This window comes from Cupressus sempervirens, chromosome 10 (genome assembly GCF_028749045.1).
Source record: "Cupressus sempervirens isolate cs-2001-9-10 chromosome 10, ASM2874904v1, whole genome shotgun sequence".
NCBI classification, from domain to species: domain Eukaryota; kingdom Viridiplantae; phylum Streptophyta; class Pinopsida; order Cupressales; family Cupressaceae; genus Cupressus; species Cupressus sempervirens.
In genome coordinates this window covers 845,738,973-845,753,089 of record NC_143127.1, presented here as the reverse complement: position 1 = coordinate 845,753,089, position 14,117 = coordinate 845,738,973, and positions in this window count along the sequence as shown.

The following is a 14,117-nucleotide window of genomic DNA, read 5'->3' as shown; positions in this document are numbered from 1 at the left end:
CTTAAGTAATGATTTTGACAAGAGTGACGGTGAGCCTACATTCTATATCAAAGAAGCTGATGGTAAAATCTTAATTGTTGTTCTATATGTAGATGACTTAATATTCACCAGAAGTGATAACATTCTAATAGCTGATTTCAAGGAAATAATGAAAAATAAATTTGAGATGATTGATCTAGGACTGTTAAGATACTTTCTAGGCATAGAAGTGGAACAAAACAAGAATGGTATCTTTATTTGTCAATCAAAATATGCTGATCAGATTTTGAAGAGGTTTAAAATGCACAATTGTAAGCCTTTATCTACTCCAACATCCATAGGGATGAAACTAAGCAAGGAAGATGATAGCAGGAATGTCAACCCGACTCAATTCAAAAGAACGGTTGGAAGTGTAATGTATCTAACAGCAACAAGGCCAAACATAATATATGCGGTGAGCTTAATTTCAAGATTCATGGAGATGCCAAAAGAGACTCATTGGCTGGCATCTAAGAGAATTCTAAGATATGTAAATGGAACAAAGAGATATGGAATTCTATATGGGGTAACAAACAATTTCAAGTTAGTGGGATACACAGATAGCGATTGGGCAAGAAATTTAGATGATAGAAAGAGTACATCAGGCTATACATTTCATTTGGGCTCAGAAGTAATATCATGGGCTTCCAAGAAGCAACCAATCATTTGCTTATCAATCATTGAAGCTGAATATGTAGTAGCAACAATGGCAGCATGTCAAGCTATTTGGATGAGAAAAGTTTTGAAGGACCTAAGGCATGAACAAGAAGGAGAAACCACAATCTTTTGTGACATCATGTCAGCAATAGCTCTATCAAAAAACTCAGTCTTCCATAAAAGAAGTAAATGTATTGACACATGATATCATTTCGTAAGGGAACTAATCCATAATGGTGAAATTATTTTGGAACATTGGAGGTCTGAAGAACAATATGCTGTTATCTTTACAAAGGCATTGACAAAAGAAAGCTTTGTTCATCAAAGAGACAACCTAGGCATTATGGAAGGCAGTAGTTGTGATTAAGGGGGAGTGTTGGGAAGAAATCCCAACTACCTTCTTTAATTCTATCATTGTATGCTGCAAGTTTTGGTCACATCAAATCTTTGAAAATCCACTTGCGTATAGGCAACTTAATTACTCTAGCTCAGTTTGGTTTTTTATTTGATATCTTAAGGACAAATTTTGTATAAAATCTGATTGGTATGATTATCCCAACTTTGCAAATTAAATGATGGTAAGTATTTTGTAAACTCCTTCTTGGTTGTCCTCTTGTCGGTTCCAGAAAATTCTGTATTGTTCATTTTAACAAGTTAAAAGGGGCACCATTTTTGTAATAGTGAATGAATGAAAAAGCACAGCAGAGTAATATGTTTAAAAGCTGTAGTAACAGCCTGGAACAGGGGTGTTCACTGTGTTTACAGTTGAAGTTTTAGCAAGCGTAGCAGCTTTGTAATATAATGCAATGTAAGACTTATATTATGATAGTTTTAAAGTTTTAAAAAAAATTAGATTTTCAACAATTTGCTGTGTTTTTCTCTCAAATTTTGTTCTCTTTCTCTGTTCTATATCCTTTGTCTCTTCCTTCAAAAAGGTATATGCTTATATTGCTTGCCATTTATTTTAATTAGTCTATACTAGGATGATCATGGTTAGAATGAATCATGCTGAAGATAAAATATTTAACGTATTAGAATGAAGTACTATAAGATTTATTAACAAGATTTGACTTTTATAGTGGCCAGAGAAGAATAATGGCGTCTATCAGATTTTTATTCAAGGCAGAGTAAATCAGTCATTTCTATTCAATATTTGCAATAATTCAATTGCATCACGAAGCCTTTGGCAAACAAACTAGACATGAAATTGATAGAGCAGTCTCGTATACAAAAGGTATTTCAACTTTCTTTTTTCCCTTCAATGCATTTTATTATTTTTTGGGAGTAATCCTTTAATGCAGTCAAATCATTATTTTTAGACACTTCTGCCGATCCAGTAGCTAGTTTTGATTTTGAAGCTATGTATGATCTGTTAAGTTGAGCAATGTTACAGTTATTATCTTACAGTAGGTCATTAATTTGTTATATATGTTTTGTTAAATTGAGCAATGACAGAGTATGAGCACAATTGTTCATGAACATAATTGCGTTTACTCAGTTGTTGTTTAAGACAGAGTATGGCTACAATTTTGTTGATATGGTCACTGCTTTCTAGCTTTTTAATGTAAGTTTTCTTCAGTTGAGCAGTGATAGAGTATAGATATAGTCATTTTTATTCAGCTGTTGTTTTATGAAACTATAATGTACATTTTGTTTAATTAAACAATAAGAAGGCGGGGATAGAGTGTTCCTTGTCAGGCATTTACTTCAAAAAACATTATGTTTTGTTAAGTTGAGTAATAATAGAACATGGATATAGTGGTTCTTATCCAGCCACCAATTTTCTTTGATTTTTTAGTCCCTGCTATGCATATGGCAGTAACTATGGTATTAACTGGTGATTAAACTTTATTGGCAGCAACCAATCATAGTTCAAACTTTTATTCATTTTTATTCAATGCTACATTTGAACTAAGAAAAGTGCAATTTTTTTAATCGTAACATATATTCAAAAGGTTTACTTATTATTTGATTGGACTAAAAACAGTGTAGGAGAAACCATCAAATAAAATTTCAAATTTCAAAGCTAGAGAAGGCATGTCTCCTGAGATGGTTGGCAGTGCTATTGGGTTGCAGAAGGCAGCCAAACAGGGTCTTGGGATATCCGCCCATCCATTCTCCCAGTCTGTTATGTTGCTTTGTATTTCCACCTGTCCCACTAAAAAGTAAATCTAAGTGTCCATAGTAATAAAAGAGCATAAACTTAGCTGTTAGGAATCGCATGCTCTATATTCTTCCAATAATTTCATAATAATTTTTTATTTCATGCCTGCACATATCTTATGGAGTGGACTATAATTTCTAGCTAATGGTCTTCAAATTAGCGGCCAAAAGAAGGGAAAAAAATGCGTAACAGAAATAAATTTCCACCATGTCAAGAGATTTTCCCTGCATAGTGTTAATTTTAGGGACACTTGTTATATAAATAATGTTTCTTGCCTTGCCCTTGTCAGGTGTGGAAGAAACGATAATAAAAATGTTACCTTTAAGGGCATTATATTTGATCCTTCTGGATTGCTATCATGCTAGAAGGTAAGCTATTCGGCCAACATCTGCTACTATTTTGCATTATCGTACAAACAAGAAAATCAGATGGAGTGGAAGCTTAATGTGTTGTGAAACAATGTGTATCTTGTTATCAAGAATTCAATTGAATCTAGTTGTGCATGTCATCTCAATTTCGTTGTTTCTTTATTCTTTAGTGGTATCAGAACTATCAATATTCTTATATACTAACATGGGTTTTCCATTTGTAAATTTTGTTGTAGATGACATTATTGTTCATTCAGAATTTTGTTACAGATGTCATTATTGTATAACCTCACTTGAAATTTGGGCTTATATGCAGGAGGAGATGAGTCATGAACTGCAAACATGTGGTATTTCAAGTGAGTGTATATTTCAGTCCATTGTTAACTCTTAGCTATGCACTTATGAAAAGCCTGATATTCATGTGCTTCGGGGAATTGGATCAAAATTCAAATGGCTTGAATAACATTCTAGTATCAACAACCCATTGATTAAATGACACACACTATTGTTGGGCATTATGTTGATTGAATAACATTCTAGTATCAACAACCCATTGATTAAATGCCAGCGAATTGACAAATTTGGGGTTTATTAATCCAAAGACTGGGCACCCAAAACTTGTTCATCATGTCTATTTTACCAAATCAAGAAGCGAAGGCATCTTTTTGGGAAAGAAGTGGTTACCCCTAGAGACTACTAAAAAAGATCATTTTTTGGAATCCGTTATCTTCATAATAGATACAAAGACTAAATTTCCCTTGAGTTCATAGAAGATGATATCGATAACAAAGTAGTGAGTTCTCTGCAACACCGTGAAGCCATGGAAGCTCTAGATTTGAAAAATCTTCGATTTCCACTTTGACCTGTCATCTCGGCATGTCATTTTTTTAATGAGTATTTTCAAAAAAAACTTTATTCTGGTTGTCTCTAGATTTTATTTGCAACATTTTTGCAAATATTCTGAGTTTAGATTAAGTTTTAATCCTTGAAATGTTTGCAACATTTCACCCATGGAGCCACCAGATGTTGTCACTGCATTTTACAACCCCGCCCATTCAATGGGACCCCCTTTTCATTTGCAAGCTTGAAAAGCTTCTTCACTTAAATCAACAAGTCCCACCTGAACTTGGCAGGAACTATGCTGCCCTGCAGCTCTTGTTTTTTATAAATGCAATAAACAAATTATTATAAATAAGTCAAATATTTTGTGTTCGGCTTGACAAAATGCATTAAAGTTTATTATAAATAATGTTGGCACCTCGGATATTGTAAATCGTCCTCTCAGTCAAGTCTTTTTGTGAGCACCAAATTGGATGCATAATGTAAAGTAAGTGTGTTTAAAGAAGACAAAATTAAAGTATTATTAATAATAGTAAATGGTAACGATTTATGAAAGAAAATTCTTGTATACCTAAAAACAAAATATAAGTAGAAACCAACAACGCAGAGATGCCACTCGATCATAATCATAATTTGATCTTCTAAATAAAAGCCCATTTTTTCTCTTTTCAACTGTTTCACTCTCATCACAATGAAATTGTAGAACATTCAATATTTTTGTTAAAATGAAATGATTCTTTTTTTTTTAAACAGGAAAAGATGACATATTACTATTAATCATCCGAAGGCATTTTTTTTTGGAATAATTTCATGACAATCAAATTGTATTTTTTAAGTGAAGGCATTTGCTATGTGAGATGTAACATATTTTTATTTTAAATAAATAGTATAGAATTGCAGAAAGAGAGAAAATAGAATTATTTTTAAGAAGATGTTAATTTTTATAAATTATAAAAGAAATATTTATAATTTTTAATATTATTTCTCTTTTAAGATATTATAAAATTGACTTTATTTCTTTAATATTATTTTTTATTAATCATGTAATCAATAAATAAATTTAAGTTTTCTTTTGGTTAGGTAACGAGTTCAAGTTTAGATTAATTATTATTATTGATTAAATTTGAGTAGATTCAAACTCATGATCTTTCATATGAGATGCTCAAAAGTTACCATTTTGTTGTAGTCTCTTGTCAATTAATTTAAGTTGATTTAATAAGTGGTATTTAATTGAATCTAATAACTACTAACTAATTATTTAAGTATAAATTATAAATTGGTACATTTAAAAGATTTCTAGACAAATAATAGTGCTTACTCATTATAAATGAGATTTTGTTTTCAATAGCATCAACATCGTGGTAGATAGGCACAAGTTATAAAAAAAAAAGAATTTTTTTTTAATTAATTAAAATAATTTAATTTGGTTAGTAAATATAACATAACATGGTTAACAAAACAAATTAAATTCATAATAGTACAACTCATTTGCCATCATATTAATTAATATAGACAATTGGCTATAACCTGGTTGAATAATGACCTTATATTATATTGGGAGGCATTGTAGAAGTAAGATTATTTTTTATTAGAGGAAAAGTACTTTTGCAAGGATAAGAAACCCAAAGTTTACAAAAATAAAAGGTCCATCCTATCAAAAAAGTAAATAGTCACTAACTAGACAGGACCTAGATGCCAACCAAAAGCCAAAATAGAAGACTACATCCTCAAAGAAGCTTACAGATACTTTTCCAAAGATGTATCTTCCTAACAGTATCAACATTACTATCCCTAACTTTTCTGCAAGAATATCCTGAGGAGTCAAAGCCTTACTCTTACTCCTTTGTCTTATGGCTAGACTTGAGTTGATCCCTAGAGTTGTGTGACTCTACATCTCCTCTACACCTTTATCCACCTATTTGATTATCTTCCTCACTTGAAAATTGATAGTATCATATGTAATGTCTCTAGAAGTGGAAGTAGGAGAATTAGCTTTAGACGATTGATGCACAACTTCATCTTCTTGATTAAGCTATTTCAAACCCCCATTTAATAGATATTTAATACTTAATACTTTATTCAACACAATTTACAACCATTAAATTTATACTCTAGAGTTTTTATTTTTCCTACATAATCTTCTTTTAGATTAGTAACACCTTTGAGCATCTTTTGAGTGTTTTCAAGTATTTCATTTGATTTCAGGGAGGTGAGGGAACTACTCCCAATGTCTTTTAGTTGTAAAAAAATCCAATTATAGAGGTTCTATTGACATACTAAATTATTACTATGATTTTTTTCAATTGAGGCCTCATCTTTAAAAGATGAACCCTTTGCAACAAGCGTACCATTTTCAAATTGAATGGGAACATCAACATTTATAGCCTCTGTGTTGTCCAAAGGTTGATCATGCATTACATCCTTGAGAAAGGGAGGAAAAATTATCTTCTTGGGTGGGGATTTGATAGTGATAGAAAGGGACCTAGTGGATTTACCTTTCATTGTGGACTAATCCTTGCCACTTAGGCCCTTTCCTTTTATTTTTATTTTTTTCTATTTCAAAAAGTCTAGAACACAGTCATGAGAAGGAGCATAGTTAATCTCATCATCATCCAAATAAATAAACCTCTTTCTACAAGAAGAGGAAGGATTAGAAGTTGTAGGAAAAGTGATTTTCCTCCTTTTCTCATTAATATGACAAAGATCACCCTCATCTAAACAATACTATCATATTATGTGCCATCGGCATCATAATGAGCCCTACCATTATTTATAAACTCTCATACAATTTTAGTAGGATGGTTAATTTCAATGTCTATGGCTTTGGCTATTATTATTACCAACATATTCAAATCCTTATGTAAAATGGGGGATGACTATTTCTTCATGTGAGCCTCCAAAGTATGATTTAAAGAAAAAGCCAAGTAATGTGCAATTGAAAAGTATAATTATCATATGTCTATATTGATTAAGAATGATGAGGTGATATCCAAACAAGCTTTAACATTTACCATCCAAAGTTATATACTATTTAACTACTTCCACAAAAATCAATCATATCATTGGTAGAGAAATATATTTAAAATCTGCATTAGCAGTTTTGGCGACCTCACATTCACTAGGTAGCAAGAAAAAATCTATTACCTTAGTGATTGACTTCTTGTCTTTGTAAAACTTGGTGTCATCACTTTGCATATTAGAAAGAAAAGAAACAAGCTCCTCATTAATAAACATTTCTAAACCGTAAAGCCTCATTATACCATTCTCCCACCTTCCACAAAGTGCTTATTTGATCGTGCCTTAATTGAAGTAAGATTATTAGTTTCTTGCATGACATGCTTATTTTATCACATTAATTTTCCTTTAATTATTCTTGTGTCCTTTTATTATATTTATCAATTCCTTTTAGTGTTACACTTATTTCCACAAAATCAACTTGATTTTCTTCTAGATTTGAATTTTGTTCTATTATTGTATTTTCATATCTCTTGAGGCCTTCCCTTATTTTCCTTAAACAAGGAATCATTTGAGAAGGACCCTTGATTCTTCTTTTACATAGATTTTCTGACAAAATTACTAATCATGTCATCAAAAGATATTTTCCCTTTTCTAGATATTAATATTTTGATCATCGTTACAACAAAATCATAAATATCTAGTAATGAACATAATCACAAGATAGATTTAATTTTCCATCTAAATTTATCCTTACCAAAATTATTTGCTTGACTATAGTATCAAACTCATTTAGGTGATTTTCCAAGATCCATCCCTCATTCATTTTTAAATTATAAATATTCATAATGCAAAAATTATGTAAAGATGAATCCATCTCATCCATTGAAGTAACATAAGTCCACAAATACTTCAATGCCTTCTAAGATGAGATATTATAGAAAATTTTGTAGAGATGTAATTTTTTAGTCTAATTTATCCTACACTTCATTAGTCATCAAATTTGATTTCATATATTTCCCTGTGAGAGAGAGAGAGAGAGAGAGAGAGAGAGAGAGAGAGAGAGAGAGAGAGAGAGAGAGAGAGAGAGAGAGAGAGAGAGAGAGAGAGAGAATCAACAATGATTACATTTATCCATGTCCTCAAGTTTTCTAGAAAATTTTCACCATTCTCCTAATAGCTTCAACATTGACCTCTATTATCAATAATTAATGCTGAAATAAGAATAAATGATTATGAAAATCTTGAAATAGAAACTAAAACTAATGCATAATCAAAGATACATAACATCACATTTATAGTGTTTTTCCATTAAAGACTACATCCACTTTTGAAGAAAGGAAAATATCTTATAAATGTTGAGTTATTACAACACATACAAGAACATATAACATTACAATAAATAGATAATAAAAACCTATTCAAAATACAAAAATATAACATCCAATTGAAGGAGACCAAAAGATAATGAACATAGATCCCCTTAATTGAAGCTTATATTCTACACAACAACCTTCATTGTCAAAAAAATTATATGCACCTATAGTTTTCCTTAGATTTCACATTAACTTAAATTACATTCTTAAGAAAAATTTCCCACTATCCAATGTTGAGTTCATTTTTTTTCTTATGAATAATACAATGATATTATCACATAACATTTCAAAATGAATTTTTGGTTTAGATCAAGTACTAATTAAAGCTTCACCAATTTTTCCCTTTGTCCATATTTCAAACATCTTAGTTTTTTAGAGATTAGTAAATTTATTATGTAAATTTATGCTTTAATGGAGAATCATTTTGTCATTCATGTAAAATTTAGGGTGTAGATAGATCATAAAAATATATTTATGATTTAATCTCTAATATGAATATTTTAAGTTCTAATAATTTACTCTCTATATTTTTTATTATGATAAAAATAGGTTTTACTAGGGATCTAGAACCCCATCAATCATGAAACTCTACCACAAATAAAATAATAAATAGTCTAGTAGTCAAAGGGAAACCAACAATCTATAGCCAAGAAAAATATTTATAGAAGAGGACTAGGTTGTCAGAGAAAAATCAACAAATAGAGTTGGTCACACATAGAAATACTTTCCTAAGTATACATCAACAAGGTTTTGAGTCACCCAAAAACAAAGAAGTGAGAACATTTGGTTCCTTGATCAATCAAACCAAACCAATCAAGTCCCACAAAATAATAGTCATAGAAATACATGGACTCCCCCTCAGAATTGAGAAGACCCAAAACCTACAAAATTCCATAATAAAACAAAGCAACCACTAGGAAGAGCCCTTGAAAATTAGTAGCATCCTTCTAATCAAAGACCAAGAAAAGTACAAAACTAATTGAATTTGGACTTTAAAAAAAAAAGCCTATAGAATCACTCCCAAGTTCAACCATGGTATTGGGGACACATGGAGCCCTACCCATCCACTCTAAATAAATGACCATAAAAACCCAAGGACTAGCAAAAAAAAAAGGGGTTGAGGGAAAATCCACTATGAACCATAGGTAGGGACCAAAAAAAATAAACAGACTCCTTCCCTCGATCAAATAAGAGAGACTTGCCTCAATAGCAACAATGAGGACAAGGACCAAAGAAAAATATGTTTCCATTTGGATCCAACCATTCACCATAAGGTCCAGAGAAGAAGTATCCCAACAGATCCCACTCCAAACCTTTATAGGCTAGTACCAAGCCACCAAAAATGGCTACACCTCCACCTCTGATGGAATGTCCATCTCAACACAATGCATCCACAAGGAGATAAGGAACATTGAACCAATGACAACCACTGAGCTAAATAGTGAGAACTCCTTTAAATAGGGATCATAATCATAAAAAAAGAGACATTGCCCAGAAGAATCCAAGCAAGGAAAAAAGCTTTCCAATAGAAAGTCATAGAGATGAATAGGGGGAGAAATAGTAATGCCTAGATCCAAGAGACCCAACACTGAAGCCTTAACAAGAAAAAATCCCCACACCATAAAGAGGTGAAACCTCATCTCCATGTTGGTTATTTTATAGCCATTTAAAATAGGGGAAACCAAAATTCCTCTTTATGTGATAGTAAACTAGAGGGTTGAGAGAAAAAGGAGTCCTCAAACCCCCTCTAGAGAAGAATTCTCACACACCCTCTCTCATAAAGCACCAACTTGTAGCCAATAGAAGGGAGGCACCAATAGCCTAGAAATCTTTGTGGCCATGGGTAGGTATAGACCTAGAATGTTCCACCAAATGTACCTCTAAAGGGATCCCAAGAGATTGCAAAAAGAGGAAAATGTAGGCTCCATAAGAGAAAAGAAAATAAGGAAAACAAGCCCCCTTCACCCCCTCATAGTCATCTCCATCATCGTCACCTTCCTCGTCATCTTTTGATGAAGCCATAGAAACCCTAATGTCCTGCCCCATTTTTGTTATAATTTAATTACTCTCAATGTTAAAGGCATATGAATTTAAAAATATTAGTTCTTAAGATTCATATTGGTTGTCTTGTATTTGCATGTTAGGCTCATGAGAATATTTAGAAATAGTAGATTTTCAATAGTATACTAGTGTGTCTCTAATAGAAAAACATAGTATACTAGTGTCAAAAGGTAGTGTGAATATTATGCTTTTATTTAAATTTAATGCATCAATGTCCTTGTATGTGTAATATTTCAATTGAAATCTATAAATGGCCCTTTTAGTATGATTATTGAGAGATACACTTGTTTAAAATAGATGTATATATGTGTACATAAATTTGGTCAATTTAAAATTAATTTATAATATGCTATTGTTACTTTATTCTATAGTCTTAGGAAATACATCAGTTGAAGCTTTCTCACATGGCCAATAATATTTCATACATGACTAATTTGAGAACCATCAAAGGTAAAAATTTCATTTTTTATTAAAAAAATAAAGTATTGTCAATTCCAAGCTTCAAAATTTTTATTAATAATAGCCTATGTATAATAATTAAAAATACCCCTCTAAATGATTGTTTGACACACCTAAATGTTCAAAAATTTAACTACTTGACATGAATCCTTTTTGTCCACCAGATTATTATTCCCTTCTTCTAACTTATTCACTCCTATAGCAATAATATTTTACATGGAATCCCAAGCAACATATCTCACACAAAAAGATCTAGAATTTCCCTAAGATGCTTCATCACAGTTAATTTTTCACTACCACTATAAATTTAGACAAACTAAGGTGCTCCTATTTTTTCTGCCAAATTAAATTGGCTAATATCATTAATAGGTTATACCCACTCAATTATATTTCTAATCTTAAAAAATCCAAGTTAAACAGTAGCTCTAGCCATTAATTTAGAACTCAACAACTAATATTAGCACCTTAGGCCAAATCTATTTTTCTCTTAAAATCCAACATCCTCTTTATCATAACATAATATTTAAATATAAAGTGATTTCAAAAATATTGAACTTACTAGAAATTATAGTCAACAATGCTCTACATGTAGTAACTGGATAAACTCCTTAATTTTTTATATTAATAATGTTCAAAGTATCAACTGAATTGAAAAGTGCCATTTTTTTTACTTGACCTCTGGATTTTGTTCTAATATTTACACCCAACAACTTCAAAAATGGTGTCATTTCTCTTTTTCTAAATAATCAAACAAATAATTGTGCTCTTCTTAACAAAGATTTATTTTCAAAATAATTATCCCACATATTTTTAATATACAATTTGAATATATTGTTGAGTACCACATATTTATATGAAACTTGACTTGAAAGAAAATCTTCATTCATTTCTATCAAATTTTGCATGCCAAGAAAAATAAAATAGATCAACTACTATGAATTTCTTCCCCTATTTGAGTTTCATCTTCTTTAACATCAACACATTGTTGTTGATTACATTTTGTATGATCTTTCTTTTTGACATCCCTCTTTCAACATATTGTTATAATGATATAGAATAACTAAGGCAAGTGAATTAGTTATCCTCAAGTCCAGATGTACCAATTAAACTTTTACTAACTTCAAAAAGATTAATCTATCTCAAAAACCCACTTAGTCTATATAGCATATCATTAGCAAATCAAGTTTTCATGTAGTTATTTAACTCTATTTTTCTAATATGTCAAGTGCGCATAAATAAATTATTGTAAAATATAACATGCATATCAATAATATCCACACATGAAAATAACACTTTGACACCAGGATTTAACATGGAAACCCTATTTGGGAAAAACCACCAAGTAACATGTTCCCAATCTTTCACTCTTCTAAAGTGAGCTTTTTAAAGAGTCAACCTTGTTAAAGGATTTAATTGCCATGTTAGGAGTGGCCTTGTTAGAGGAATTTGGATCAACCCATTAGAATGTCACCTTGATTAAAGGATTTACAAAATGATTGTTAGGTCAACCTTGATTAAAGGATTTTGACTGATACAATGGTTAGAATGTAATGGTGGCTTTGATCTATAAAGTACAACTCATTTTACAAATTTAGATCTCCATTCGCTCATCTATTGGTTCATTTATTGGCCTCCATTGATATCTCCATCTCTGATATGCTTGGCACCTCCTCAAGAAATCACTCTTCACCAAACTCTTCACACTTCTCCTATGGTGTTCTACTCTTCATAGTTTCTTCTTAAGGTCACCAATCAACAATGAAACAGCCTTGAAATTTATTCTGTATGCCTCCTTAAATAGGAAAATTTTGATTTTTTGTCTCTTAAACATCACTATTGATGTTAGGGTTAGGTCAAATTCATTGAATCCTTCCATCTTTTTCTCTCCTTCCTCTTCTAGAAACTTTTGATCAAATCCTTGCCTTTGATCACCTAAAAAACTCCCTTCACACATTAAATATGACAACTCATCAATTGTTATATTTTACACACTTTGACTAATTTAAAATTCCAACTATGTTGACCTCAAAATCAACTCTTTCTCAAACTATAACTTTTGTTGTCACCCAGAAATCACAATCTTCTTCTTCTCTATCATCATTGTATATCTCAGCATACACTATATTGTCTCTCTCAAGATCAACAAGCTCACTCAACCATTACTATGCTTGGTCACTACTGACACTTCTTCATACATTTTCTCGAAAATAACTTACACTTGGTTCAAACTATTTCTTTTGGATTCTACATTAGTTCCTTAATCTTCTGCTTCCACTTCTTCATTGAACATCCAATACTGATACTTGGTCAAGCTTATCCTTTTGATTTTTTTAAACTATAGGCTTCAACCAATGGTCTTCTTCACTCTGTGTATTGATTGAACAAAACATTATCTTGTCAAGGACTAACTTATTAATTGCTCATCAAGTATTTCCATGATATTTAACACATCTCAACTTAGCCTTTCACTAGGTCATCTCATGATCTCTTGTCTTCAAATCATCTTCATCAATCAAATGATATGACACTCTACACTATTAGTAATTCTCTCTCTAGTAGGTTTGACACTTTGTCTTACCAATAGGTTTGACATCAATTACAAGATAACAATTACTCCAACTGTAGTTTCCAAAAATCTCCCTATTTGGCATTGATGGCAACACCACTCTAGTTACCATACAATCCAAAAATCTTCAATATAGTATACTATCATCTCCCTCTATGTTTATGTTCTCTCTTTCTTAGTTTCATTATAATTCTCATCTAATGCAATATTAGGATACTCCATCTATCAGTTCACTAGCTTGCAATTATGTCATAAAACTAGGCTCATGATCTTTACAATAATATATACAGACTCAACCTCATTCTATTAGATGACTAAGTCAATGTGTCATGTCAACAACCCTAAACTCAATTGGTGGCATGGAACTAGGAGGTTTTTTGATTTTGTTTTTCATCAATGCCAATCAATTCACGTTGCCGGCAAAACCAATATTCCCAACTGCATGAGACTTTTCTGGCCGACAAATTAAAAATAGCACTTGCATCTTTAAAGGATGCAAGGGTTAAGCTGGTAGTCTTATATACTCTTAATGTTCTTCAACAATTATTACTATATTTGTCATTATAGTTAAGTTGTGTAGTTCGAATAAAACATTTGATAGAACATTTCCACTTTTATTGTTGGTCTAAAAATTTACCTTTTCTTTGTAGTAT